This window comes from Staurois parvus, unplaced genomic scaffold (genome assembly GCF_062004578.1).
Source record: "Staurois parvus isolate SC_StPar_1 unplaced genomic scaffold, SC_StPar_1.0 ptg000061l, whole genome shotgun sequence".
NCBI lineage: Eukaryota > Metazoa > Chordata > Amphibia > Anura > Ranidae > Staurois > Staurois parvus.
In genome coordinates, this window is record NW_028317857.1 from 2,285,862 (window position 1) to 2,313,256 (window position 27,395).

A 27,395-nucleotide genomic window follows, 5' to 3' on the forward strand; every position below is an offset into this window, starting at 1 on the left:
TGGAGGGTCATAGTTTGGAGACCTCTGCTCCAGAGGATGCTAGGGGTTCCTTGAACAATGAGCAATTTCTGCCTCTCGGATGAGTAACCTCTGACACTTCCGACCTTTTTAACTATTTGTTAGGGGAGGATTCTTCCCAATGACCACAAATGTAAGAAGTGTTCTAAGTGACTGTCTCACTAATGTACTGTGAACTTTTGAAATGGTAATTATTAGCAGGGGTTCCTTGAGCCCTGAAAGTTATTTCAAGAGTTCCTCCAAGTTAAAAAGAGTAAGAAAGACTGCTTTAAACAACCCAGAAAGTTCTAACATTGCACCATAGTTGCACTAAATTGAAGTTTAGAAAATCTGCTTCTTTGTATCATTCCTACTTGCACTTCATTGTGACAGGAGGTGCTCACCAGAATGCACATTGATATGTAAATGCATTCCAGGCAACACAAGAGAGCCACTTATACTGAACCCATCCACCAATGTTCCTAGTAATCTCATACAGGAGCTGTAGAATAATACAACGCAGAAGTTGGCATAGTCTTCAGCGGCTAGTGGTTTTCCAAATTATTGTCAAATAAAAGTAGAATGTATCATCATAGAGTCCTTCCCCCCTACACTGGGCCCGATTTAGGAAAGCTGGGATCATTCTGTGAACTAGGATGAGCAATGTTCCTTCCCCTTCATTTGTCCCTTCGCATGCTCATAGGGACACCTGTACTCCATTGACAATCTTAGCGATGTAGCTTTCTGTCAGGTTATCAATTTAGTTAACTCTAATTCTCCATCACACGTTTTAATTTAATTAAAGAAGAATATGTTAAATGCACTTCAAAGAAAATTCATAGAAAACATATGTGAACAAATCTGAAACAAATCATCACATTTAACATATTTTTGAAATTCGTTTTTTGTTTTAAAACATTTGGATATAATAAAATGATTTTTAAATGAAATCTATTTTTTGCTTCAGCTTTCTTGAGTTTCGTTTTTATTGAGTTCCAAAATCTCCGCGAGGAGAGGTACTCTTGGGAGCAAGTTATTACAACAGTGGGGAGGAGTGCGATAAGATGGCCAGGAGGTAATTGCAGTACTGCTTGGGCCTTGAAGAAGGGGACACACCCTGAAAGCTTGTTGTGAAAAATTATATGTAATGCAGGCTATAGACGGTTCGTTTATCGGCCGAATTTTCATCCAAAAGAATAATCGGCTGATATTCGCACCGTTAGTGGGGCAATGTCATCAGCATCATTTCTTTTATCGGTCATGCTGGAAAATTTACAAAAAACTGCTGATTTTCATAATCATTGGTGGCAACAGAACGACCGATTTTTTGTTTTTTGTCCGAAATTCGGCCGATAAACAAACCGCCTATGGCCTGCATTAGGCAGGCCGTAAACGGAGTAAACTTCATTCGATTCTCCCATCAACACAGACAGTGTTAACAGTGGAATCTCTGCTGGGGAGCCGTTGATCAATCACTTGGGTACATTCAGCCTGCCCATACATGGTTGGAATCTCATCCAGTTCTTGCTAAACTGGCCAAGATTCGATCCGTCTATAGCCGGCTTTAGTGCATATAAAAAAAGTATCATGGACAGTACTCAATTGTTTTTGTTAGGTTGGCCATACACCTTTTTTCTTTTTTTTTTTTTTTTTACATTAGACCTGCAGGCTGAATGGAAAAAAATCAAACCAATTCCTCCATCTATTCTGAATAGTGCAGATGGATGGATCTCCTGCTGTGGCTATTGCAGCATTGGCTGTCAGAATATCTGAACAGTGGCAGCATCTACTTGGATGGTCGGCAAATTTCTGCCAACTCCTTCAATTTTATTTTCTTTTTCAGTCAAAGGATAAAGGATGTCAGGTGGAGTGGTGCTGACAGGGCCACCCACTCATTGATTTCCAACTGGCTCATTAGGAACTGGCCGAAACTGGCTCATTGTATAACTAGCTTTACTTAAAGGATAAGTTCACCTTTGGAACATGTTAAATGTTCCACCTGTTTTTAGGGTGGAGCATGTAACATGTTCCCATAGCTGCAGCCGCACCCGCCACCTCCCTCCCTCTGACAGATAGTACGGAGAGAAGTCTCCCCGTACTATCTGTCAGATTTGAAAACAGTGTGGCCGTGCAGGGCTCATTGAAGCTTCCGGTCAGAATATCTGCTTGACCGTACATCCCGTACGGCAAGCAGATATTCTGACAGGTCTGCAGGAGACCTGCATGGCATCAGCGATCTACTGATTACTGGTGCAATGCTTTCCAGGCTTCTTTGGACAAAAATAATAAATGCTCATTTTTTTACCTGCAAAGTTTTGTCCAAAAGGCGAACTTACCCTTTAAGTGAGTTAGAAGTCCTTCTTCATTGGTAAAGTCCAACTGCCCAGTGAGTGCATTTATGAACTTAAAAATACTGCACCCCTCACTGGTCCAATGGTGTCAGAGCTTACACATGGTTAGTGACTCCCTGCCAGGAGAGATTTCTTGGGCCTGGCTATTGACCACTCAGCCCCAGCACCGTATCTTGGGAGGAGTTCACATGCTCCACCATACCTGGAAGTGCCGGGTGTTTGCAGAAAGGGAGTACAGCAATAGTGGGTTACGGAGTAGGCTAATATGTCCCTTTATTCTGATTGGGCAAATCGAAGAATACTCTTTATGGAAAACCGTTGCTCTTTAAGGGCAAATTAACAGCTTAATTTTAAATGCCAGCCCCATCAGCAGCACCTGCTCACCTTTTCTTTGTTCTCCTACTACTCTGATCACTGGGAGCGAAAAAACCTACCCTGTACTTCTGAGTATGAAGAGCATGTGAGTCACTCCCCTCCTTCCCATGTAAACAGTTTTGATTGGTCAGGCATCCTTTGTTATCACATGAGACTGGAGAAGGTTCCTTAGCCTTGGCAAGACTTTGTACCTTCATCAGGCTTCTTCTCTTTAGTGTCAGCGGCCTAAGGGAGCAGTGGGCAAGCTAAGAAAATGTATGTGCAGGTGGTGGGGCCAACCTTAAAGTGAATTTTCTCTGCAATTTCTGCATGCACTTGCCGGACACTGTGGGTGTCATGAATGATAGCGGAAATGCAGATTTTCAAAAGAAAGTGATGTACATGTTTTGTGTTGGAGAGGAGAACATCTGGGGGACGACTTATGACCATACTATCACTCAACTGAAAATGACTGTTCTTTTAGTAAATCAGGTCCATGGCATCGTTCTTATTCAGTATTGTATATCCTATTCAACAATATCCGATTAATAGACATCAGACATTTTAGGAATCTCAAATATATTATTTGTTTGGATATGTAGTAAGCTGTTTTATCCTTTGTGTGCATATAAGCATTAACATGGGGTGACTTTGCTTTTCTTTGTGTTTTTTTTCCTTTTTGTTTACATATGAAGCTTTGGGGATGCTAAGTTGTCAGTGTCCACACAGCCAGTCCAACGTTTCTGGGATTTGAAATCCCTCCTTCTTCTCTGTGTTTCCAAGATAGTAACGAGCGATTCTGATTGGTCAGCACCTGTATAGTGAATCGCTCTGGTCCATCCCAGAAGCATTGCACAGAGAAGAGGCGAGATTTCAAATCCCTGGAACGGTTGCATGGGCACTGACCCACCATTCAGCATCCCCAGAGGTAAGTACAGCTGGGGCAGGGGGTGGGGTGGCAGGGGTGTATAGGGTGTACCGTGTGTGTTCACTTTTTAATTCATTTTATAAAAAGGTGAACTAACACTTTAATTTTATGCTTTTTGTAAATGGCTGTGCATTTAGTAAATCGAGTCCATGGCATCGTTCTTATTGAGTATTGTATATCCTATTCAGCAACATCCGATTAATAGACATCAGACATAGGAATCTTAAATATATTTTTGGTTTGGCTATGTAGTAAACTGTTTTATCCTTTATGTGCATGAAAGCATTAACACGGGGTTACTTTACTTTTCTTTTGTGTGTTTTTTTTTTTGTTTTGTTTTTTTTTAGTTTTTACATGTGAAGCTTAATCATTAAATCTAATATATACTTTACTTTCCAGCCGGGTTCAGGAAGTTTTCAAATTTCATCTTTCAGTAAAAGAGCAATTCAAATAATTGATTGGTTGCCAGCGGCTACTCCATTTTGGACATAAAGGCAGTCAATGTATCCCATTGTTGGATGTGCTGCTATGCATGGCATGCAGTCCCTGTCGTGCATCATACTAGAACCCGGGATGACTATGCAGGAGAGAGCCGAGCCTATTATCATGTATTGTGTGGAGGAAGTCATGGCATTTGTGGACACAATTACTATACAGGGTGAGGACTTCCTGCGGTGTTCCTGACTTCAGAGTCCACGGTTCTCAGGTCGGGTCACTGCCATCAAACTGTTTACAGTCTGCAATCTGTATATGTATACTTACAGTCACATGTGATACAGCACACGCACACAGAATAGGGGCGGTTTTCATTTAACATCGAAGAAAAGTAAATGGATGCAAACTTGGTTTACCAAACATGTTTCACCTTCAGTTGTACAGAAAAAGAAAAGATTGATCACCCTGGAGAAGAACTGTAAAGTGTTAGTTAATCTTTACAGAAAAAAATGAAAAGGTGAATTCAAATTGTACACCCTCTCCACCCATCCGATCCCTGCTGTACTTACCTTTGGGGGTGCTGAGCTGTCAGTGCCCATGCAGCCAGTCCTACATTTCTGGGATTTTAAATCCCTCCCTCTTCTCTGTGCTTACGGGATGGATCAGAGCGATTCTGATTGGTCAGCACCTATACAGTGAATCGCCCTGGTCCATCCCAGAAGAGCTGCACACACAGAGAAGGGAGATTTCATATCCCTGGACCGGCTGACCCACCATTTAGCATCCCCAGAGGTAAGTACAGCTGGAACCAGGGCTGGGGTGTATAGGGTGTACTGTGTGTGTTCACCGTTTCATTTTTTTTTTTATGAAAAGGTGAACAAACAGTTTCATTTTAAGCTTTTTGTAAAGAATCTTTAAAGAATATGTAAACCCAACATTTCATATTCCTGATAGGTGCTTGCTGTACAATGTACTTGTATGAAAAAGTATCCTGTCCTCTTTGTGTGAAATCCCTGGTGTTACTGTCAGCAACTCTGCTTTCCTATTATAAACTGACCCCAGCATGAGAGCACAGCGTGGTCAGTTCTCTAGCTGTGCTGGAAACTCAGCCTGCTCTCCTCCAATGATCAAACTTGCCTTAACACCCCCCCCCCCACAGCCATTCACTGGGAAGAGCATTGTGCTTCTGTTTCTCCTTCCTCAGCTCTAATGTAGCTGTGAACAGGGGGAATGTGATCACTTATAAAAAAGGTATCTATAGTGTTGTTTTTTAAATCATTATACACAAATGTTTTGCTTTTCAGTTATATTTTAACCCCTTGCACCGGCGCCTCCCGGCCCTTTAAGGGTTTTAGAAGCTGGGAGGCAGGGCGGGGTTTAGGGTCATATGACCGCTGTGACACGCTGTCACAGAGGTCACAGGATCAGGAAAGGTCCCGATCAAAAGAGGAGATCGGGACCTTTCCGTGAGTACCGGACATTTGTGCTGGGAGAGCGCAGGGCGCACGCTCTCAGCACATATGGTTTTTTTTAATAGAACGCAAATGTGCAGCCGCTCTGCGTCTAGGCCCAGACGCCGTGAGGCCGCACATTTGCGTTCGGCCGACGTGAAGAGGTTAAACTGTATGGGTTGTGTTACAAGGTGAGGGTTTACATATAGTTTAATGAATCAGCTTTAATGTGTATCTAAACTCAAGAACAATTATTTAACATATCAGTCCTTAGATGTGACGGCTGCATTAGATTTAATTTTTTGAGACATCTTTTCCTTTTTTTTCATCTGAGGATTCTGCCAGTAAAAACACTTCCTCTCCTAGGGTGACAACACTTGCTGAGTATACCATATTTATGGAGGAGCAGCGTTGTTACTCAAAGCTGCTCCCTCCAGATTTGGACTACAGAACACCTCATCTCCATAACATAGGGGAAGGTGTTTTGTAGTGCAGAGAGCTGTCCCAGGACAGTCATTTGTCCCAAAAGATAAATGCTGTACTTTTCTTTCCAAGCATCAGAAGACAGCTGTGGCTGCTCTCATCCTGTCATTGCTTTGTCCAGGCTTCCCAGCCGTGGTCTGCACACACCGTGGACCCCCAGTCGCAGGATACTTGCCGCACCACAGCTGATCTGGCCGTGTGATTGGGGCCTTAGTGTGGTAGGTGTTAGGATCACCCTGTTTTGATGCCTGTGTGTACAAGGTCTTCAGGTCTGCTCATGTAGACTGTCACATTTACACACATCCAGAGAAAGATTACAGTATGTGTGGACATGAAGTGTGTGAGTGTTCTGATTTATAAAAATAGCCGGCATTCTGCACCAGCAGCTCAGGAGAGCACCGCAGACCTAAAAAGGAAAGTTACAGCGTTGGCAGATAACCACAAAGGAAAACACTCCCCGGGCCTTATGACCAAGAGTGTTCCAGAGAAGAATGGGCGTCCATGGCAGCCAATCAGATTCTTCCTTTCAGTCTTCCACTTTGCCCTAGATATAAAAAACTGAGATAGTGCTTTTGGCAACACAGATAGTTCTTATTGCAGACTTCTGAGCATGAGGCCCACTTTGAGGGATTGGCTATTTTAGTATACTTTGGTGAAGGTGATGTGATCAGATTCTTCACACACTATTAGATTCTGTATGAACAGTGATTGGACAACGTGATCTTGGGTGGGGGTGGGCGCTGACACCATTGGAAACATTTAGAAAACTCACTCAGGCTGAAAAGCAGGCAATTATCACTAGAAGTACACAATTTAGCTAATTACTTCAGAAATGATAATGAGCAAGAGGCAACTACATTGTAAATAATAGGAAAACACCTGCAGTGCCCACAAATGACAGTTCTCAGTGTGCATAAAACACCAGCAGTGCCCAGAAATGACAGTTCTCAGCTCACATAAAACACCAGCAGTGCCCAGAAATGACAGTTCTTACTGTGTGTAAAACACCAGCAGTGCCCAGAAATGACAGTTCTCACTGTGTGTAAAACACCAGCAGTGCCCAGAAATGACAGTTCTCACTGTGTGTAAAACACCAGCAGTGCCCAGAAATGACAGTTCTCACTGCGTGCAAATCAGCAGCAGTGCCCAGAAATGACAGTTCTCGTGTGTTTTAATAAATGCCTCCCCTGGTCTGTGAGCATGTCAGTTGTTGGATTTGCTTATTAGCTGATTTGTGATTGCAGTGAATGTGTACTATCAGGAGGAAGATTGTCATACCGTGTTTGAAATTTTACAAAATAGGCCTCATGATCAAAATGAATGATGCTGTACTTTGTATCTTGCTGAATCAATACCAACAGTCCTAAGGCTTCATTCACACTAGTTCTCATAGCGCTTTACCACACGGGCAGCTGTCAGTGTGAGCATCGGCAGGGAGCAGGGCAGTGCATGTTTCAGTGCATTGTAAATTTTATTTGAAGTGCCGCCAGTGGCTTGTGCAGCACTGCGGTGACATGCGGTGCTATACACACCTGCTGCAGTTTCCTGCAGCACATATCCATTGTTTGCTTTGTGCTGTCAGGGGGACCGCGTTTATCCAGTGTGGAAAAATGCAGGTTTCCACGCAAAGTGTGAATAAGTCCTTTAAAAGAGAACTATGGACAAAAGCTTTTTTGGCTATACTTCTGTTCTGGGCCACAGGACTACACTTGTGCTCTCCTCTGCCCCAGAATCAGCCAATAGCGTGCTAAAGCCCACTGTCGGCTTATGTCACAGAGCCAGTCCAGGATCTGGAAGGATCCTGACAATAATGTCAGGATCCACCCAGATGCCTGATCAGCTGTCTCCTCCTCTCAGTGCACCGCTGAGAGCCTGAGATAGCCACCCCTAGTGAGTGCTGAAGGGGTGGGGCAGAGCAGAGAGCGGTGACTAACAGTCACCGCTCTCTGCTCAGAGTCAGCAGTCATGTGGTCTCTCAATTCTCTGGCTTAGAGCTGGCAGGGGACAGCTGCAGCATCAGATTGATGTTGCAGCATGGAGGCAAATATGTATGTTTTTTTGTTTTTTTCCCACACGTCTCCGTTAAAGAGGAGCTCCAGGCCTCCCCCCGAAATTAAAAGTAAGAAGCTAAAAATACTGTAGATGCTGACTTTTAATATAAGGACACTTACCTGTCCAAGGGGTCCAGCACCTTCCTCTCTTGGGCTAGTTTTTCACTTGCCTCTGGGTTCTCGGCACCAGCATATGAAGCAAGGGATACCGGAAGAGAAGCCTCAAGGCTTCACATCCGGTTTCCTACTGCGCATGCGAGAGTCGTTGCGCCTTGAATGGTCCCGTAGTCTTCGGGGGCTTGTGAAGTGCCCCAGAAGATTGCAGGGGAAGGACGGGGGCTGAACTTCCAGCTCAGTTCGTCACAGCAAAACCAGGTACCCGCTCCCCCTTTCCCCCAAAAAGGTGCCAAATGTGGAAATGGAGGGGAGGCTGCAAACAAGGGGAGCCTCCCCATTTGGGTGGCGCTCCGCTTTAATGTCCAACTCCAGGGCAAAGGGAAAATGATCCCTTGCAGTGGGGCTGCGCCCACGTTGCATGGGTTAATAGTTCATATTGTCTAGGGGAGAAGAAAAACAGTTTACTTACCTGATCCTCTGCTCCCCTGGTAGACAGCACTTCCCCACGATCTGGCCATGGACTGACCCTTGGCATGTCAGGACTCTAGACCGTTGGGTGCAGATGCTGCAGGGAGGCAAGGTGAATCTCCTTTCTTTGTCGTTCCCCTAGGCTGCGATCATTATTTTAGTTGCCCGGAGTTGCACTTTAAAATAGGACTTTTACATAGATTATACTTTTCAGTGAAGTTTTTAGAAGGGCATACTAAAAGAAATGTGAGGTGAAGGAGAGAGGCTGCAGTTTTTCCAATGTTGTAGAATATCCCTTTAGACAGGCATGATTCCAATTGATCCTTGACAGCAAATCATGGACTAGCCTGGGGAGTATGGACATCTAAAGCAATGCTAGAGGTGCTGTCTTCTTGTTAATGTGCTAGAACAGCTGAGAGCTTTGAACTAGTCGTGTCCTTGTAAACCTCAGTACAGTACTTGGGGGGGGGGGGGCAGGTGAAGGTAGGAATTATTTTTGAAAAACTGGAAGGAGGGAGAAAGGGAGGGTTGTTACTGCTATCTGTGTCCCATTGAGGAGATTACCCTTCACTTCCGGTTTACTAACCAAAACAAGAAGTGAAAAAAAATCCCTCCAAGGAGAGAGAATCCCTGGTTGTCACAGAATTAGTGTCCCCACTATACTTTAAATATATTTCAAAAGTATATCAGTACTTTTATTTAGACATTATTTAACCACATGCCCGCCTCCCTATAGCATATATACTGCTACAGGGCGGCAGGGGTGCGCAAAATCAGGTATATATTGTAAGCTCCAAGGAGCAGGGCCCTCCTAACCCTCTTGTATTGAACTGTATTGTTGCTGTATTGTCTCCCATTATATTGTAAAGCGTTGAACAAACTGTTGGCGTTATATAAATCCTGTATAATAATATATATGTGATTTTGTATTTCCGGGTAAGGGGTCGTGCATGAACCGCGGGAGTGCCCTACCTGCGGCGCCATTCACGGCCACGGCTGTCAATCACCGGGTCCCGGCCTGTGATTACCCACTGGCACCCAGTGATTACCGAGGATCTCCTACGGGGAGGAGGGCTGCTTTGTTTACTAACAGTCCTCCTCCCTGTCGGCTCGGGCACACTGCTGTGGTGGCTGTGCATCCACAGCAGGAGGGCCTTGCTCGTTGGAGCTTACAATTTAAGAGGAAGGGTTGAGTGATACAAAAAGGTAATAGCTGTGGGGGGATGAGCTGATGGAGGAAATAAAAGGCAGATTACTAGTTAGAAGCAGGATAGGCTTCTTTAAAGAGAAAGGTTTTCAGGGATCATCTAAAGGTGGATAGATTAGGAAATAGCCGGACAGATTGGGGTAGGGAGTTCCATAGGATGGGAGAAGCTCAGGAGAAGTCCTGGATGCGAGCATGGGAGGAGGTAACACAGGAACTAGAGAGCAGAAGGTCTTGGGAGGATCGAAGAGATCGGGTTGGTTGATATTTTGAGACCAGGTTGGTGATGTAGCTGGGGGCAGAGTTGTGGATGGCTTTATAAGTTGTTGTTAGTATTTTGAATTTTATACGTTGGGCAAGTGGAGGGGTAGCAGACACTGAATGGTTGGTAAGGTGGATGAGCCTGGCAGCAGCATTCATGATGGACTGGAGGAGGGATAGCCTATGTAAAGGTAATCCAATGAGGAGGGAGTTGCAGTAGTGGAGACGAGAGATAACCAGGGAGTGAATTAGGAGCTTTGTGGTATCATTGGTTAAAAAGGGGTGTATTCTGGAGATGTTGCAGAGGCTGAGGCGGCATGATTTGGACAGGGATTGGATCTGGGCCTGAAAGGATAGTTCAGAATCCAGGGTTGCCCCTAGCACCCTGGCATGCAGGGATACGTTGATAGTGGTGCTATTGACCCTGACCGAGAATTCAGGGGAAGAGGCACGTAGAGGAGGAAATATCATGAGCTCAGTTTTGGATAGATTGAGTTTTAGGAAGTGGTGTGACATCCAGTCTGATATGAATGTTAGTAAATTGGTGATACATGAGGAAACTGATGGGGTGAGCTGAGGAGTAGAGAGATAGATTTATGTGTCATCAGCATAGAAATGGTATTTTAAACCATGGGAAGCTATCAGCTGACCCAAGGAAGAGGTGTAGATTGAGAATAGGAGAGGTCCAAGGACAGAACCTTGGGGGACCCCGACAGTAAGGTGTGGTGAGATAGGTAAGATTCGAACCAATGGAGAGTACAGTTACGGAGACCAGGTAAATCTAGTTTTTTGAGGAGGAGGGGGTGGCCACCTGTGTCAAAGGCAGCGGAGAGGTCCAAGAGTAAGAGTATGGAATAGTGACCATTGTTTATAGTGGTTAGTAAGTCATTTGTGAGTGAGTTTTAGGACAGCAGTTTCTGTGGAGTGTTGTGTGCGAAATCCAGACTGAAGGGGATTGAGAAGGTTATTCTCAATAAGGTGGCAGCTCAGCCGGTTGTAGATTAGACGTTCAAGGAGTTTGGAGGCAAAGGGGAGTAAGGAGATGGATCTTAAAATTGGTGGGGTCCAGTGAGGCCTTTTTAAATATGGGAGTGACTAGCGTATGTTTTAGAGCAGTGGTTCGATCGAACCCCAGGGGTTCGGTGAGTCAGTCTCGCGGGTTCGGCGGAGGTGAAGACCCACACCCGACTCATATGATTCGTTATGACATGCCCCGCTTGTCCATCATTGGCTGCAGGTGGTCAGGCAACATCGCTTAGCCCAGTGGTCGGCAAGCCGCGACTCGCGAGCCACATGCGGCTCTTTACACGCTTTAATGCGGCTCTTGTGTGCCGGGCGCCCGCTCCCCTCCCTCCTCTCGGGCGGCAGGGACTCTGCAGCGTGATCCAAAAAAAAAAACAGCCAGGGCAGCGCGCTCAAATGCAATGATTGGCCAGTCTCGCTGCCACTCACATCCTGATAGCCAGTGATTGGCTGTCAGGATGTGTGTAGGCGGGGCAGCGTGACGAACGTGAGAGGAGCTAGGCTCCTCTCACAGTCCGCCCTGAAGACCGGAACGGCGCGGGAATACGGCGAGAGGAACGCGCGGAGCAAAGGTAAGTGAATTGACACAGGGGGGACTTGGCTTACTACTTGCTACTTACTTACTACTACTATATAAGGGATGAATTAATATGGGGGATGAATTACTATAGGGGGGATGAATTACTATATGGGGGATGAATTACTATGGGGGATGAATTACTATGGGGGATGAATTACTATGGGGGATGAATTACTATATGGGGGATGAATTACTATATGGGGGATGAATTACTATATGGGGGATGTATTACTATGGGGGATGAATTACTATATGGGGGATGAATTACTATATGGGGGATGAATTACTATGGGGGATGAATTACTATATGGGGGATGAATTACTATATGGGGGATGTATTACTATGGGGGATGAATTACTATATGGGGGATGAATTACTATATGGGGGATGAATTACTATGGGGGATGAATTACTATGGGGGATGAATTACTATATGGGGGATGAATTACTATGGGGGATGAATTACTATATGGGGGATGTATTACTATGGGGGATGAATTACTATATGGGGGATGAATTACTATATGGGGGATGAATTACTATGGGGGATGAATTACTATATGGGGGATGAATTACTATGAGGGATGAATTACTATGGGGGATGAATTACTATATGGGGGATGAATTACTATGGGGGATGAATTACTATATGGGGGATGAATTACTATGGGGGATGAATTACTATATGGGGGATGAATTACTCTAGGGGGGATGAATTACTATGGGGGATGAATTACTATATGGGAGATGAATTACTATGGGGGATGAATTACTATATGGGGGATGAATTACTATAGGGGGGATGAATTACTATGGGGGATGAATTACTATATGGGGGATGAATTACTATATGGGGGATGAATTACTCTAGGGGGGATGAATTACTATGGGGGATGAATTACTATATGGGGGATGAATTACTATAAAACAGTGGTTCTTAACCTGGGTTCGATCGAACCCCAGGGGTTCAGTGAGTCAGTCTCGCGGGTTCGGCAGAGGTGAAGACCCACACCCGACTCATATGATTCGTGCAGTAAATATTCATTATTTTGTTTTTGTGTGAAAATCATGTTTTAATGGTTTTGTTCTTTGTTCTTAACGGTTTTGTTCATTTTGTGCACCTATGTATAAATATATACCTATGTTTTGAATTTTAAAAATCATATTTTATTTTTCCAATTAAGAAGGGTTCGGTGAATGCGCATATGAAACTGGTGGGGTTCAGTACCTCCAACAAGGTCAAGAACCACTGTTTTAGAGAGTTGGGAAGATGCCAGTAGAAAGGGAGAGATTGAAGATATGAGATAAAGAGTGAAGGATAGAGCCGTTTGCAAAAAGAACATAAGAAATGCACTTTTTCTGCAAATGGGGATGCATTTTTTTTTTTTTGCAAAAGGTAGACTTTGGACTTACCCCTTTTTTTTTTTTTTTTTTTAAAGGATATATTCTATATTTGTAATTGTGTAAAAGAAGGGAATAGAGAGCACTTTAACTTTTATTTACATTGCAGATTGAAAGAAAAAAATGTTTAATTGAAGTTCATCAACTCCTAAATATAAAACTTTATCCTACTTTCCAGAACTCAGCATTGAGAAATCGGCACGACTTGTTGACTTGTTGTTGCCAAATGTATGAATTTCTGTTTGCACCTCTCAACCCACTTTGCATAATTCACCATGATCAGATTCACAGGAGCCCCTCTGTTCCTTTGCCCCCAGTGAGAATGGAGAGTCGGCTGTGAACGCTCGTGATCAACATTTGGTTTATAGCGGCGGTGGGGCTTTGCCGTTGTTTGGCTCCCTCCTTCCCTCCCCCCCAAATCTTCCCTCAGCTGCCTTGTGATTGCACACCTGCTCCCACTTGTCAGCAGGACACCCAGCACAACGCAGGAGAACCCAATTGTCCGCTTCTTATCTTCGCAACTTATTAAAATGCGGAGGGAAACGCAGAGAATTAGGACTTTTATTTTCAGGCACTGGATGTTTTTTACTTCTTATCAGTAATGGTGGAGTGCGTACCTGTTACTGCGCAATCTGAAGAATTAACCTGCAAATGGTTTCCGATTTTCCTGTCTTTTTAGCAGCTTTAGAGGAGAACTCGGGACAATTTAAAGTTTTTGCTTCAAATAGAGGGAGACTATAGTTTGTATACAAGTTTATAGATAGAAACTTTATTTTTAACCTTTTTTTCTCAATATATATATTTTGTAGCTTTTTTTGTCTGAGTATAGATCTATGTTTATCCCAAGAATGTTTAAATGTTTATGTAGTGAGCTGTAAGCTGTGACACAGCTTGATATTTTCTGCACTCACTGGTGGTTTTTAGGTCTTTTTTGCTTTAAGAAAATGTTGCTACTTTGTTTCTATAAAGTGGTAATAAACCCCAAAACAAATAAATATTATATTGCAGTTTAACAATTTTTAAAGTAGGTGGTTGCATTTATTTTTTCCTATTTTAGGTTTTTTCCTTTGTTTTCACTTGGTGATCCTGCCATTAAGGCCTCATGCACACTGGACGTTTGAAAAACGCCAGTATCATTAGCTGTAGAATGCTGCAAGAAAAACTTGAGGGTTTTTTTTTTTGCGTTTTTTAGTGTTTTTGCATTAGCTTTTTTCACCTTTTTTTTAGTGTTTTTCAGCATTTGTGTTTTTTAGAAAAGTTATTCTCCCACAAAATCTTCAGGCTTAAAAATGCTCATAAACACCAGATAGCTGCGTTTTTCAGCTTTTTTCTGTGTTTTTCAGCTTTTATCAGCGTTAGTCCTCATACACACTGGACATTTTTACAGCGGCTGTTTTTGGCTTTTGACATTTTTTTCTACAGCCAGTAAACTGCCCAGCATGTTATCCTATGTGTCCTTGTACATATAGACTAATCAACGTTTTTTGGCTGGAGAAAAAACACAGAACTAGTGAGTTTTTTTTAGCTGTAAAAACTCTCTAACTCTCAAAAACTAATGTTTTGGGACTTTTTTTGAGCAAAAAAAAAAATTTTTATTGGTAAAAAAAAACCCTGCTAAAAACTCAAATGTGAAATAACACTGCAAAACGACACTAAACGCTAATGCAAAAATGCTGAAAAACTTTTTTAACAAGACTTTACACAGCTTGCGTTAAGAGTTTTTTAGCTGTAAAAACGCTCTAACGCTGAAAAACGTTTGCCACGTTTTTCAGCGTTAGAGTGTTTTTACAGCTAAAAAAACTCCTCCAGAGACCCTCTAGTTCTGGGATTTTTTCCAGCCAAAAAATGCCCCTGCCAAAAAAACGCTGATTCCAGTCTATGTGTGCATGGACACATAGGATAACATGCTGGGGAGTTTACTGGCTGTAGAAAAAACCGCCAGAAGCCAAAAACAGCATCTGTAAAGACATCCAGTGTGCATGAGGACTGAGGGCCAGTTCACAATACATGCGTTTCAGTTGCAGTTTTTCTGCATCGAAAATGCGCAGAAAGTAGGTTAAATGGTTGTCAATGTCATAGTTCAGATCAGTGCTTTCAGTTCCAGTTGCAGAAAAAAAAGTAGAACATGCTGCATTTTTTTCTGCACAGAAATGTACTGGAACACAGAAAAATACACTGGAACACACCAAAACGCACCAAAAACGCACTGGAACGCCTATTGAAATTGAAGAAAAAGAGAGGGGAAAAATTAACTGGAATGCATAAAAACGCACTGGATTGTGTAAAAAATGCATCGGAACACACCAAAAACGCGCATGCAAAAGCGCACCCGGAACGCATTTGGACTGCGTTTCTATAGTGTGAACCTGCCCTCAGTTTGTTATTTTGCATCTTCCTTTACAGTGGTTGTACACCTCCGACATGAAATATGAACAAAGCTTATCCCTCCAATCAGCTGTCAGAGTTCTCCACTGGTGGAGACAAGACCAGTCACCCTGCACAAGGGAAGAGGGCAGCAGGGAGTGGTCTTCATTACAGGAAGCTCCTGCACAGAGATAACATTTCACACTGGATTACTGCACAGATTTGGACAGAATACACAAAGCACACCAAGATTCAAATAATAATTCACATGTCTCTTGTATTTATAGTGTTGTTCAGAGTTCAGCTTTAAAAGTGATATTAGGCAGTAAGCTTCTGCGGCTTTACTGGCCTGAGAATGGCCCCCTGTGTCCTGCTTTCATTTCATGTATATTCTGTTCCATCTTATGTGTGTGGACATGGTTCTGCATCCTCGGTGATGTTCCGTATAATATGTCGGTTCCCTATAAAGGAAATAAAATCATTTTTGTTGCTATGTTCTGCATGGTGCTGATAATTGACTACTGGGGGGATATTACTCTTAGCACTCTCTTATGGAGAGATGCATGAACTGCTTTCTATGTGCTGTATACCTGGATGGGTCCGGGATTGCTCAACCCAGGAACAGAGCATGTGGATTCCATGTGCGTCCCTCCGTCTGGTGTTAAATATCTGACCCAGTGACCCCGGGGAGGGAGGAGTGACCACTTCTTGTCCACTGTGGCATGTAGCCAGTTCATGATGGAGGAAGGGAGTGTAGAGGAAGTGTGCCGTGTGATCCGGGCGACTATTTTAGTATCTCAGATAGCCTCCTGGTTTGTTTGTTTGTAGCAGGAGGTGCCTGCAGGCCTTGTTTTAATAACCACATGATGCAAAAAGCAATTAGATGCAGTTACCCATAGCAGCCAATCAAATTCCATCTTTCAGCAGTTTAATATAATCAAACTAATGAATGGAGATTTCAGATTACCTGCTCTTGGCTTTGTTTGTATACCATTGCATGAATAATAAAATAGAGCACGTTTATTTATTGCAGGACAAATTCACATTCACATTTCTACATACTAGGGCCAATTTAGGCATGAATTAACCTACCAGAATGTCCATGGAATGTGGGAGGAAACCCACACAGGCACAGGGAGAACATGCAGGCTCCATGGAGGTAGTGTCCTGGTTGGCAATCAAACCCATAACACTGGGTAAAGTCATGTTAAAAACGTGAGTTTTTCAGCTTCTTTTAGCGTTTTTTGCATTAGCGTTTAGATGCGTTTTTCCACTTTTGCAGGTTTTTGTTTACCAAAAAAAGTCCAAAAACGCCAGTTTGCAGAGTTTTACTGTGTTTTGCCACATTTTTCAGTGTTAGAGCATTTTTACAGTTAAAAAAATATCCTTAGAAACCCACTAGTGCATTTTTATTAGCGTTTAGCAGCAGTTTCCCACGTTTAGCGGCATTTTCCCATGTTTTTCTTCGTTTGGGCTTTTTCACTAAAAAAAGTTCAAAAACGTTGGTTTGCAGCATTTTACCGCATTTTGCCACGGTTTTCATCGTTAGAGCATTTGTCCAGCTAAAAGAACTCCTCTAGAAACCCACTAATGCATTTCCATTAGCATTTAGCAGCATTTTCCCATGTTTAGCGGCGTTTTTCCGCGTTTGTCCAAGTACAGCATTTTGCCTCATTTTTCAGCTTCAGAGCGTTTTTACAGCTAAAAAAACTTCTCTACAAACCCACTAGTCCTGGATTTTTTTTCCAGCCAAAAAACGTTGAATACAGTCTATGTGTGTACATGGACACATAGGATAACATGCTGGGGGGGTTTACTAGCTGTAGAAAAAAACATAAAAAGCCAAAAACAGCCGCTGTAAAAAACATCATATGCATGGGGACTAAGGCTTGGTTTACATCTGTGCCTGTTGGGAACGCACCCACAATCGCACCTTTTCCCAACACTCATAGAAACGCATTTGTCGTTAGCAGATGCACGGGGGCGCTAATATTTCTTAACGGCATCTCCACGCATCGGCAAACGCACACGTATTTGCATGCATCAAACCACGTAGTGCTGCAGCACCAGGCTGTTCGATGCGGCACAATTTTACAGAAGGGTCAAAGACTAAGGCTTCGTTCACACCAATACGGTTTTTAGTGCTTTTTGCAGAAACATACTACAGTCCATTTAGCATGGTTTCCTATGGAACATGTTCACATCTATGCTTTTTTGAACTGCTCCGTTTTTGGAAAGGGTCAGGGACTTTTTTTAAAGCAAAAAGCAGAGTTTTTGCTACAACAGAGTTCAATGGAGAATCTGCTGAAATGCACGGTAGTGCGTTTTTGCCACGTTTTGCATTTTCTGCCCAGCAAAAAAAAAATTAAACTTTAAAAAAAAAAACTGAACTAAACGTGGTAAAAACACGTCAAAAACGCATGTAGAAAACCGCCAAACGAACTGTGAAAAGCACTTATTTTCCTGCATTTCTTGCAGGTAGGGCAGCCCACAAAAATATATAGGCTGCCCTACACATGACACTTGGCAGATCCGTGCTTGTGCTAGGTTGCACCATACTTTTTTTTTTTTCTTCTTAATAATGAATACAAGGAGTTTTGTGAATGGAGGAGATGTGGATAAAAGTCACAATCACCACTCCTGCAATTATAGAATGCCTTGTAAAACAATGCAAGGGCTTTTCTGAATGAAGGATGGATTACAGCACGCGACCACCTGTGATATCTGCATGACAGCTGCAACTACAAGTCTTAACACCAGACATTTAGCGCTGATAGTAGACTCTGAGTTGAATTAAGAGAATCAAGAAATGCTACAGATTTAATATTTTCATCAGGTTTGATTAGAGGGAATTCTTCCTCTGTGTTGTTTATATTGCTGTCTGTGACATGTTGGGGGGGTTAGGTGTCACTGGCAAAGCGAGACTTAGACAGCAATAAAAACCTTGCAGAGCTTCTAACCCTTACTCACTCCATCCAAAATGAAAAAAAAAAAAGTTTTAGTTGGAGTTGATCTTTATGTAAATAATAATAAGGCCAGATTCACATTTTTTTTTTTTTTATGGTCAGCGTCAATGGGCCTTTGTTTGTGTCAGAACACATTCTCTTCCTATATGAGTCAGTGGAGATGCAATAGCAGGTTGATGGAGGTTAAAAGGAGATCCAATGCACTTGCCAATAAATTCTAAATGATCTCTGAAGTAGCTCAGACTGATGTCAAATGCAAGTGGAATCCACCTTAAAGCAAGCTGTATTGCCCATGGATGTGAGCCCAAAGCCTGTCGACAGGTCCTTATGCTGTCCTTATACATTTAACCTTTAGCCGTGCGGACATTTTCATCTTGGCTGCCGCCGCTAACGTAGCTTTTGTATTTCACATCTTTTAGTTTACCATAACGGCAAATGGTATGCATATTTTTTTTTTGTTCTCTTCATTCAAGTTAAACAAAAAAAAAAATCAGATCATGCCAAAAGATATAAAAACAGACAGAGCAGGGTGCCCTTATTCACTTGACATAATGGAAATGGCAGAAGATTTAAAAGTCACTTCTAGTAGCTGAATTCCCCTCTTCAGCTGTAACCAGCTGCACGTAACAGCCAGTTTATGAGCGATATGGAGCCGTGTTTACTTTACAGCCAGCAGCTGCTGTGTGAGCCGGCATATGTGGCCACTGTTCCAGTTGGACTTGGCTTGTCATTCATTGACATGCCCATTTTTGTGCTTTCCTGGGGTGAGCTTGGGAAATCAAATACAGGGTCTGAAAGAAATAAATGCACTCATGTACAAATCAAGCCACCAGGCATATATCTATAACTAAACTAAACTCTCTTTTTATGAATTATCTTGTTAGCAAGACGGGAGAGAGAGACAAAAGTCTTCACTGATCAAGTTTTAAAATTGCATCTGAAAGTTGAAAAAAGAAAAAGTACATTTCCTAAAATTATGCATATTTTCCCACATTTTTATCCTTTTGCCTCTTGCCAACCGCTATATGCGTATATGCAGTGGCAAGAAAGGTGATTTTGATGCAAAGCCACCGCACATATGCATTCACAGTGTAAGGAGGTTGGGCACACTCACAGTACACTAACTGAGCTGTCACCAAAAGCCCCACTCATGGCTTCTGATTGGGAGCTAGTGGGATGTGCTCCTGATCATGTGACTGCTATGAGAGGCAATCGCAATGCTTAAAGCCATAGTTCCTTCTGGGAAGTAAAGCCCACTTAAAAGGTGTTAAAAGGGTTAAACATGCTGCAAGTACAAATACCTGTTTTGAGGCCAGAAATATAATGTACTCCTAACTTTCTCTATGACATGGCAGCACAGCTCTTAATTCTTAAACACGTAGTGCCAGCCCTGCCTACTTTATTTTTAATGCATTACACGGAACACAGACCTCCCCTTTCTCCTCATGGCCATAACTCCTTCTTCCTCTCCATAACCCCTTCTACATCTGCATCAACGCATCCTTCATCTCCATCAACCCGTCCTTCATCTCCATCAACCCGTCCTTCATCTCCATCAACCCCTTCTTCATCCCCATCAACCTGTCCTTCATCTCCATCAACACTTCCTTCATCTCCAGTAACTCTTCCTTCATCTCCTTCAACCCTTCTTCATCTCCATTAACCCTTCCTTCATCTCCATCATTCCCATCAACTCTTCTTACATCTCCATCAACCCCTCCTTCATCTCCATCACCCCTCCTTCATCTCCATCAAACCCTCCTTCATCTTCATCAACCCCTCCTTCATCTCCATCAACTCTTCCTTCATCTCTCAACCCCTCCTTCATCTCCATCAACCCCTCCTTCATCTCCATCAACTCTTCCTTCATCTCTCAACTCCTCCTTCATCTCCATCACCCCTCCTTCATCTCCATCAAACCCTCCTTCATCTTCATCAACTGCTCCTTCATCCCCATCAACTCTTCCTTCATCTCTCAACCCCTCCTTCATCTCCATCAACCCCTCCTTCATATCCATCAACTCTTCCTTCTTCTCCGTAAACCCCTTCTTTATCTCTGTCAACCCCTCCTTCATTTCCATCAACCCCTCCTTCATCTCCATCAACCCCTCCTTCATTTCCATCAACTCTTGCTTCATCTCCATCAACCCTTCCTTATCTTCAAGATCAACAAGTATTTTTGCACTTATCAAACAGATAATATCAAATGCTTCCAATAGTATATGTGGCAGACCAAAAAGAAGCAAATAAGAGAAGTCCATTGTTAGGGTTTACATACACTGGAAGTATGCTGCTTATATCCTATTGTCAAACATGGGCATGGCTGTAAGATGTCATATTGATTTCCCAGCCATTGAATTTTACATAAAATAAATGTTTCCATCCCAGAATCCTATATTTAGATAGGAGAAGACGTCTGGCTGGAGCCATCTGATTATATAGACCTAGTCCTGAGCAGATTGTGTTTCAGGTGCAGTAAAATATGACAGAAAACTGTTCTATATTGTCTGGTTACATTACCATTAACTTTATGGTTGCTTTACAATAAGGAGTAAAAAGATAAATACAGAGACTGTTCTGTTGCTTTGATTACAATTGCCAACAAGTACAATTGTTTTTGGTCTGGTCAATAATACTGCAAGAATCTCCGCTCTACCTCCTGACATCTGTTTGACTTTTTTTGCAAAAGGATAGATTCTCATTCCCCCTGCCCTTGGGTTTGTCCAACTTTACAGAAAGAAATGTAAAGGTACGTCCTCCCCACCACCCTGGTCCCTGCTGTACTTTCCTTTGGAGATCCTAAGCTGTCTGCAGCTATGCAGTAGGTCCAGTGGTCCTGGGATTTGAAATCCCTGCCCTTCTCCCTCTTCGCAGTGTAGCACTTCCAGGACAGACCAGATCGATTCATTGTTATGGCGCTGATCAATTAGAATCGATCTGGTACATCCCGGAAGAAGAGGGAGAAGAGCTGGGATTTCAAAACTCCATACCGCTGGATCAACTGTGTGGGCACTGGCAGCTCAGGATTGCTGGTGGTAAGTACAGCGGGGATCAGGGGGTGGGGAGAGGGTGTACAGTGTTAGATTACCTGTTCATTTTTTGTGTAAAGGTGAACTAACACTTTTAAGTTTCTAATTTATATTCCTGCTGTGGCCATTATGAAGGAGTCCCACTCTCTCAGTTGGGTTTTCTACTTTTATTATAGTGAATTTTGGCAAGGAGATCTCGCATTGGAGTATCCAAAACCGTATCAAGAGCCATGGGCTTAGCCTCCCCCTATAGATATCACTTTTGGACTTTCTTTAATAAAAAAAAAATTAAAATATGAACATTCGGAAGATTTCAGTAATAACTGACTTCTAGTATACAGAATTGCCCTGACATGATGCAGTTACAGTAGTGTAGCCGGCTTTTTGATGAAGTTCTTTTGTGTATTTTTTTGTATTCAATAAAATTGGAGTGATGATATGAAGCTAGTTAAAAGCGGACCTTGCTTTTTGAGGGTCATTAGCTGTAAAATGGCACTGCTGAGACCTTCTTCTGTTTAAGTGTGATCACTACAGCTACTAATCCAAAGATAAGATAAACTCCTTTGATGTAGATCCCATCAGTCATGTAATGTTCTCCACAATCGCCCATGCATAGCCTGCTTCTGCTACTGTAGAGTGTGGCGGTCACACTTGCCTTCTATTGTTCTTGTAGCTCTTGTTTGTACTTCACACAGTAATTACAGCAGTGTAATTAGTCAGTCAGATGAACACAGTGATAATTATGCTTTCTGTGTGAGGAAAATCAGTGCAGGATTGGCCACAGTCTTCTGGAGACATGCATTTGTGTCGTTTTTATCACTTTGTTTTGCAGCCTGGTAAATTACTACTCCATACTCATTGTCCATTTTTTTTTTCTTTTAAGTTTTAGGGTTATTGCACGTTGGGCATTTAGCAGTGCATGGGGCTCCAGGGCTTAGCCGTAGACAGAGGGTACAGATACCTTGTCCAGCCCTGTTATACTGTATGAGAGGCTGGCAGCTCCTACATCTGGATGAAGCTGATCAGTGCACTCAGAGGTACTTCCATTTGTGCCCAGGACCGAATGCCTAGAACAGTGGTCTCCAAACTGTGGCCCAGGGGCCAGGTGTGGCCCTTTGCTTGAGTTTATCTGGGCCTTGGGGCACTAGTCCACTAACTGTCACGAATGATGGAGCACTATTCCCCCCAACTAACACCATCAATGGGGCATTATATTTCTCACTGATAACAATGGAGCACTTTTCTTCTCAACAATGGGGAGCTATTCCTCCCTTTAAAACCAGTGATGGGGCACTGATGCTGGGGTATATTCTACTCCCACTGGCTACAATCCGGCCCCCCTAAAGTCTGAAGGACAGTAAACTAGCCCTTCAATGGGGCATTATACTTCTCTCTGATATCAACAATGGAGCACTTTTCTTCTCACTGATATTAACAATGGGGAACTATTTCTCCCTTTAAAACCAATGATGGGGCACTGATGCCGGGGCATATTCTACTCCCACTGGCGACAGTCCGACCCCCCCTAAAGTCTGAAGGACAGTAAACTGGCCCTTCAATGAGGCATTATTCTTCAGCGATTTGCTCAGTTTCAGGCAGAAGGCAGCTGAGAACTGGGTATGTGATCACTTATTAAAAAAAGGGGGGGGGAAAGGTATTAATAATGTTTTTCTATGTATACACAAATATTTTACCTTTCATTTCTGTTTTAAACTTAATGGCTTTAGGAGCAAAAGTGTAGACAGATCCTGCCAGTCAATTCAGACAGACCTATAGCCCGCTTGGAGTTTTTGAGCTATTTGACTAAATTCAAAAGGTCCTCCAGTTAGGGAAGAAAAAAAATCCCTTTGGAATTGGTTATAATGGCCTGCCTATATAATGCTGTTTTTTTTCTTCTGTTCACTCTTTCCTCGGTTCTCTGTATACCCCCATTTCTCATGCATGGCTGATGCATCCTAAGCCCAAAGCCTAAAATTGTATCTCAACATCTCAACTCTGCATCCTGATGCATTCCTGAACTCAACGAAATAAAGCCGGCCATAGATGGATCGAATCTTGGCCGGATCTGCAGGAGGATCCATCTATGGCCATCCTGGTTGTACTGCAGTTGATCCATTGATTGACTTCAGTACAAGTAGCTTTTTAGATTTTGTACATGTGACCACTGCTGGTGGCTATAGCCGCCAGCAGTGATCATTGTTTTCTGCTGACAGGGAAGGCTCCCTGCTGACAGAACACAATAGCCCTGGGGGGAAGGGGGGGGGGGATCAAGTAATATTCTTTCCCTCCACCCATGGTAGAAAGACAGACAATTGTATAATTTATGGCCTGCTTTATATGTACTGTCTAAACCAGACAGGCTCAATCGCAGAACCCCAGGGTTCCCTCAAAGTATGCTAGGGGTTATTTGAGCTATGGCTGATTGACCTCCCATCTGATGGGGCCTCATGGTTGTAGGGCCAACACTACCTCGCACAGCAGGCTGAGTGACACCAATGATCTTTTTAGTTGTCTGTAAATGTGACATTCTGACCACCACTGTGGACTTCCTTCCAATTGACCACCAATGTCAGGGGCATTTTTCCGATTGACTCCCAATGAATTTGATTTAATAAGGGTTCCCTGAGACCTGATTTTTTTTAAGGGGTTCCTCTGGGGGTAAAAAAGGCTAAGAAATGTTTTTTAGTCTAAACATTTGCCCTACAAGACTTGTGCATGTGATAAGCTACTATCATATAGTTGTGCTCAAAAGTTTGCATACCCTGGCAGAAATTGTGAAATTTTGGCATTGATATTGAAAATATGACTGATCTTGCCAAAAAATGCTCTTTTATTGAAGGATGATGATCATATGAAGCCATTTATTATCAAATAGTTGTTCGGCTTCTTTTTAAATCATAATGATAACAGAAATCACCCAAATGGCCCTGATCAAAAGTTTACATACCCTGGAATGTTTGGCCTTGGTACAGACACACAAGGTGACACACACGGGTTAAAATGCTAATTAAAGGTTAATGTCCCACATCTGTGGCTTTTTAAATTGCAATTAGTGTCAGTGTATAAATAGTCAATGAGTTTGTTAGCTCTTACGTGGAAGCACTGACTAAGCTAGATACTGAGCCATGGGGAGCAGAAAAGAACTGTCAAAAGTCCTGCATAACAAGGTAATGGAACTTTATAAAGATGGAAAAGGAAATAAAAAGATGTTCATATTTTCAATATCAATGCCAAAATTTCATAATTTCTGCCAGGGTATGCAAACTTTGAGCGCAACTGTAGCTGGTTGGAAAGCCCTACAAACATAATGAGAATATCGGACGAATGATCACCTGTTTTTTGTTTGCATGCTAATCTCGTATCAAGATTGAAGAGGTTACTAAAGTTACGAAAAATTCTTGTGCAACGGAAAGAAAATTCATAAGTGATGTCCAGGGGCAGACTGACAACTCATGGGGCCCCCGGGCAATAGGGGATCATGGGGCCCCTGTGTCCTTCCCAAAAAAGCCTAGGAAAAAGGTACCAGGGGCATCTCATGGGGCCCCCTACTGACCCCGGGCCCTCGGGCAGTGCCCGACTTTCCAAATGGTCAGTCCGCCCCTGGTGATGTCATGTATTTGTATTGTATTTTCGGATGAAAACTACACTGATTAAACAAAAATCGTACAATCTGATATCGCACGTCGTGTTTGTCTCTTCAAATAATTTTGGATGAAAGCTGTGTACTAAGGATCAGATTATCGTACGATTTTCTGATTGTGTGTACTAGTCTTAAGAGAGACCACAGATACGATTTTGTGATGGTCAACCTTGCTCTGCCACTTCTCAGCCATTACTGTCACTCCTACCATCAGTCTAACCTGAAATCTCAGCTGCTGTTCGAGGAATATAATATGAAGAATGATTTCAGGTAATTGCAAAGTGCTGCTTAGGGAAATAAAAAACCCTAGGGAGTTCCGTGACTATATGCACAATAAATCAAGGTTTTATTCTGTGCGTGGAGTTACCCTTTAAATGTTCGGAAAGAACTACAATGATTTCCAAGAAGGACTGGAAGGAAGGAAGACGTGGCTCTTGCTGTCAGCTTTTTTTTTATTCTTCTAGTCTTGTATGTAGGACTTGTTTGGTGAATGTTTATTACGTGTTCCATTGAGCTGGAATCATGCCGCTTACAAACTTCACTGGTTCCCAGTAAAGCAGAACCATGTTAATTACTCTTTAGCAGGTTGTAAAAGTCTGTCATTATGTATTAAGTAGTGATGGCATCCTGCCTTCTCCCCTCCAGGAGGCGATCAAGCTTAACAGGATACTTTTTACCCAGCCATGTGAAACCTCAGTGCTGTATGTGCCTGCAAGGGCTTGCTTTGCATAAAATTCCATTTAAATACACATTTTAGAAAGTTCCAATATTATCTTTATTCTCATGTGATTTGTAACTGTTTGCTTCGATCATGATTTTTCAGTGGGTACATTTTATACTGATTTGCAGCACATGTAAAATGTATACTGTACTTGTCCAAGAATAAGTGCCAGAGAGGTTCCTGACCAATCATACGACAGACACATTTTGCGCATGTACTGTGAAATGTTTATTTGAATTTTCACACAGTGATTGTTTTTGAAACATCTGCGTGCAACACATCATTTGATTTTGGCACAGGGTTTTTGGATCTAAAAAGTTGTTGTATAACAAATAGGCACCATAATGATCACCATAGTATTATTTATCACTGACATTTATAAAAGATTTGAACTTACAAGGGATAAAGGAGAAATATGGGATTTAAAAAGAAATATTTAACACACATACCTGCCCTCATGCTGATGCTGCAGCTGTCCCACCTCAGCTGAGCATGACAGCTGACATGACTTCTGATCGTTCAGTTCTAGGTCTTCTCTGAGCGGTGTCACCCCTTCCGCTCTGCTCCTCCAGAGCTCACTGCAGTGTGGGGCTGGAGAGGAAGTGGGAGTGGCTGGCTCTGGTTCTCACTCATGCACTGAAAGGTAGAGCCAGCTGTCAGTCAGGCAGCTGGGTGGATTCCGACAATATTGTCGGGATGTTTCCCAAGCCTGGAGCGACAATAGCCTGCTCTCAGCTGAATCTGGGTCACAGGAGGACTGTACATTACAAAGGGGGACAGAACATGTGACAGAACAATAACAATACAATGCAAAACATGAGGGGATTGAGGGCCCTGCTCTTTCGAGCTTACAATCTAGGAGGGAGGGAATGGTGGCACAGGAGGAGATAGCTGTGGGGGATGGAGTGGTAGGAAGAGTGGAGGAGGTCGGCAAGTTAGCAGGTGGTGGGGTAGGCTTCCCTGAAGAGATGGGTTTTCAGGGTGCGCCTAAAGGAGAGGAGAGTAGGTGATAATCTGATGGGTTTGGGCAGGGAGTTCCAGAGGATGGGTGACACCCTGGAGAAGTCCTGGAGGCGGGCATGGGAGGAGGAGACCAGGGAACTAGAGAGAAGGAGGTCTTGTGAGGAGCGGAGTGTGCGTGATGGGTGGAACTTGGATATTAGGTCAGTGATGTAGTTCGGGGCACTGTGGTGGATGGCTTTGTACGTCAGTGTTAGGATTTTGAATTTGATCTGTTGCGCAATCGGAAGCCAGTGGAGTGATTGGCAGAGGGGGGTGGCGGAGATGGAGCGGTTGGAAAGGTGAATGAGTCTGGCTGCCGTATTCAGGATCGACTGAAGCGTGGAAAGTGTATGTGTAGCCAAATCTAAAATCGTGGAGACGCAACAGTAAGTGAGATGATATCGCATGCGCAGTTCAGTGTACATTCTACAGAAGACTGCTGGAAGACAGGCAAGTTGATTTTATTTGCAGAAGAGACATTAGATGCCTCTTCTGCAATAAAGTGCTTGTCTGCACATAAGTTTTGTTCTTTAGACTTTAGTTATAATTTAGTGGTGACAACCAAGGT

At 43.0% G+C, this 27,395-nt stretch overlaps 1 protein-coding gene and 1 long non-coding RNA gene across 3 annotated transcripts in view; one reads left to right on the top strand and one right to left on the bottom strand.

Annotated features, from left to right (window-relative positions):
* Nucleotides 1-27,395, top strand: part of ZEB1 (zinc finger E-box binding homeobox 1) — a 209,963-nt gene that overhangs the window by 63,565 nt on the left and 119,003 nt on the right. The gene's annotated exons all lie outside the window — the stretch shown is intronic.
* On the bottom strand, nt 15,721-16,206 carry LOC149469728 (uncharacterized). The gene is made up of 2 exons (XR_016311519.1): nt 16,060-16,206; nt 15,721-15,930 (listed from the first exon to the last, which is right to left on the bottom strand). It is a non-coding gene; the product is annotated as an uncharacterized LOC149469728 (long non-coding RNA).